The sequence below is a fragment of the Puma concolor genome, chromosome C1, assembly GCF_028749965.1.
Source record: "Puma concolor isolate L17-30 chromosome C1, mPumCon1.1.hap2, whole genome shotgun sequence".
NCBI classification, from domain to species: domain Eukaryota; kingdom Metazoa; phylum Chordata; class Mammalia; order Carnivora; family Felidae; genus Puma; species Puma concolor.
The window spans coordinates 33786822-33790570 of NC_141674.1; the positions used below are offsets into that span (position 1 = coordinate 33786822).

Sequence of the window (3749 nt, forward strand, 5' to 3'; positions counted from 1 at the left end):
ATAAGTGCATATAAAACACATAGTGACATTAAAGTCAGTTATTATTACTTAAGCACAATAAATATCATGAAACACATTTTACAGATATGGAAATTAAATCCCAGAGAATTAAGGTGATTCTTCCAAAGCCAAAGAAGATCAATGATATATTTAAGCCTGAACACAATTCTCTCTGAGTCCTTCCCTAATGTGTCCAGTGGCCAAATTAATGCAAAAGTGTTTTTTTTTCTAGACATTTCCTTCATTCTGGGTTCCTCATCCAGTCTAATGACTTCAGTGGAAGTATGGATGGGATAGACAGAGATCAGAGGCACTGCAGGCTGTCCTAGTCTATGGCTGTTGAGCATCCTTACTCATTCTAATTAACTTGAAGAAAGCCCTCTTCACATCTTTGTTCCAGAGGCTATAAATGATGAGGTTGAGAAAGGCAGAAACGACATTGTAGAACAGGGCCAACTTTTGTCATCCTCTTGGGAGGCTTCAGAACCAGGCCTTATATACGTGACCATGCACTGAATACAGAACATAATGACCACAGCGATGTGTGAAGCACAGGTGGTGAACTCTTTGATTCATCCCTGAGTGGAATGAATCTTTAGGATAGCCATGAAAATGCAAACATATGAGGCCAGGATGAGGGATAATGGGATCAGGAGCAAGATGAAACCCAAGATAAAGTCCACTTGGTCATTGAGGGATGTATCTGCACAAGCCAACTTCAAGACAGCAGGAATTTCACAAAAGAAGTGGTTGATCTCATTGGGGTCACAGTAGGGCAGATTCATTGCAAAGACTGTGTAAATGAGGACACAGGTGAGACCACAAAGGGCAGAGCTGACTACCAGAACTATATACAGGGTTTGGCTAGTCTTGGAGTGGATAGCATATGGCAACATATCTGTTATAGGCCATGGCTGCAAAAATTCAGGTGTCAGTGATTCCCAAGATCAGGAAAACATACATCTGGACCACACACCCAATATAGGATGTGGTCTTATTCTGCTTACTAGATGGATCAACATCTGGGGCGCAGTGGTGATGGCATAGCTGAGATCCAGTACAGACAGGATGCTGAGGAAGAAGTACATGGGGGTGTAGAGGTGTGCATCTACTCTGATCAAGGTAACAATGAGCCCATTGCCCAGGACTGTAAATAAATGAAGAAAGAGGAAGAGGAAGAAAAGGATCCAGTTGGTCCAGGGATTTCTAGAGAAGCCCAGGAGGATAAACTCAGTTACAGAGCTTTCATTTCTCCAGCCTTGGCTATGTATTGCCTTCCTTCTGAGGAAAGAAGAGAACATACTCCTTAATCATTTGCAGTCTCAATGAGAGAACACCACGTGAGAGCCACAGATGCAAGGACCAAAGTCATCTCAGAGCTAAACAATCAAACTAAGATATGCACTTCCACAACCAGGGAACATTCTATTCAAATTGGGCCAGTGTGGCACTTAGTAGAGATTCTATAAATATGAATTGGTTTGTCTAACTAACTAGCCCTGGTAAAATTTCATGGGTGCTATGGAAGGAATTGTACCAGCCGAAGTCCTATTTGGAAGGACGTGTGCACACATGCACTACACACCCCCCCCCAACGCACACACCATAAACCAAAATAAAGAGGCTAGAAAAATAAAAAAAATGTTTTACAGTAAACCAAAAAGTTCTAGAGGTCTCTATAGTTCTTAAAGTCATTCTTTCAAATATCAAGACTAAGAGGTGTTGCAAAGGACAGTGTAAATGTGAAACAAACAAAAGCCCTAGCTTCTTCTCTTAGCTTTCTTCCTCTCTGCTGCTGTCACTTTGAAAACCCACACATCATAAGTTTTCAGGAAAAAAAAAGAGACTCTCAAATAAACTTTCTGGGGAAGAGGAATCTTTCCCCAAGAACTTTTATCACCTTTTATATCCCCACCTTCCAGGAAGTGTATATCCTCTTTTATGTCCCCACCTTCCTATAGTGTAATCACTGTAGTCACTTAATCACTATAATTGTGATTACAATTATAAAGAACAAATTGAAAAGTAAAGATTGCCAGAGACTCAAGGACTGAAATCTAGAGAAAACTTTTATGCTCTTGGCATTTCTCAAGAAAATGAAGCATATTTACCTGGGAATTAGGTGCCTATGCATCTGGAAGCTTTTCTTAAAAACTAGTAAAGACTCCTCCAAGGCCATGTTGCTCCCAGGAGAGAGTTGGGTGGTGGGTGGGATTGGTCTTCGGTTTGACCTGGACTCAGTCCTTGATCCTTCCTGGGCAGGCCTGGATGACAGAATATGCTACTGACCAGTCCATTTCTCTTAATCCTTCTGCTAGTCCCTATATGACTGCAACAGACTATGGACAGCTGGCTGTACACCTTTTCGAGACCCCAAAGAAGGAAATGGTTATTTATAGAATGGCAATCTATAAAAGCATTTTAATAAATGTAATTCATTAGATTATCACCCCAACCCACCAAGGTCAGTATCACTATTCTCATTTCATACAACCAGCCATCCAAGGTCAGACAGAGAGTAGGACTCAAACCCCAAGTCCCACAACATTAAGCTGAAATGTGTCTCTCACACCATCAGATTTCATGCAGGGTTTAGCAGGTCACCAAGCACAAAAATAGGCCCACTTTAGATGGCATTGTGAGTGAAAACCAAACTGTGTAATCACACTTGTAGGGGGCAGAAAGTGCGTATCGCACAGCATTGCAGATGGCCAGGTTTTTTCATAGAGAACCCTAAAACCTTGGATCAAGATTTCAATATCTGAGACATTTTTGTAGTGGTAGTGAAAAGGCAGAGAGCTATCCATTTGGGTTAATATAATATCATATAAAGCCATGAGCAGGACTCAGGCTCAGATGGATGAGAAAAATAATATTGATACTCATGTTGGAAGACAATGCAATAGAATGGTGGCTAGTGGGATTTGAATAATAAATCCTCACTCTGATTTGCAGATATGACCTAGGCTTTAAATACTAGAGTATGCTGGTAAATCTGAAATATATTTCCATCCTAGATGTCTTCTCTTAATTCGTCTGTCCAGTTGCCTACTTGCCACCTATCTTCATTTGGATATATAAGGGGCATGTTAAACATTTTTCTAAAGTCAAACTTCCACTTCCCTATAAACCTCCTCCTTTCACATTCAGCTCAATTAATGGCAGTTCCATCCTTTGATGTGGCTAAGAGCTTTTAAAAAGCAACTCAAAGACTTTCTAACTTTTCTCTTTCTCCCATGTAACTCATCAGCAGTATTGCTATTCTCTTTGAAATATGTATCCCAAAAAAGATCACTTCTCATCCTCTACACCATTACTACTCTGGTCCAGATCATCATTTGCTCTTCCAGGAATATTGTGATATCCCCTAACCATTCCAGGATTCCCATTCTCTTCCCCTACGGTCTATTCTTAGCACAGTAACTAGAGTGATCCTATTAAAGTGTAGGTCAGATTGGGGTGCCTGGGTGGCTCAGTTGGTTGAGTGTCCAACTTCGGCTCAGGTCATGATCTTGCAGTTCATGGGTTCCAGTCCCATGTTGGGCTCTGTGCTGACAGTTCAGAGCCTGGAGCCTGCTTCAGATTCCGTGTCTCCATCTCTCTCTCTCTGCATAGCCCCCTGCCCCCGCCACCTAGCTTGTGCTCTGCCTCTCTCTCTCTCAAAAATAAATAAACATTAAAAAATATATAGTTCAGATCATTTAAACATCATGTGAGTCCTCTTCTCAAACCCTCCAGTGGCTTCTGGT

General features: G+C 41.3%; 1 pseudogene; it reads right to left on the bottom strand.

The window, feature by feature from the left end:
• Window positions 1–330: 330 nt before the first annotated feature.
• LOC112863428 (olfactory receptor 2B6-like) lies at window positions 331–1301 on the bottom strand (annotated as a pseudogene).
• Window positions 1302–3749: the final 2448 nt, after the last annotated feature.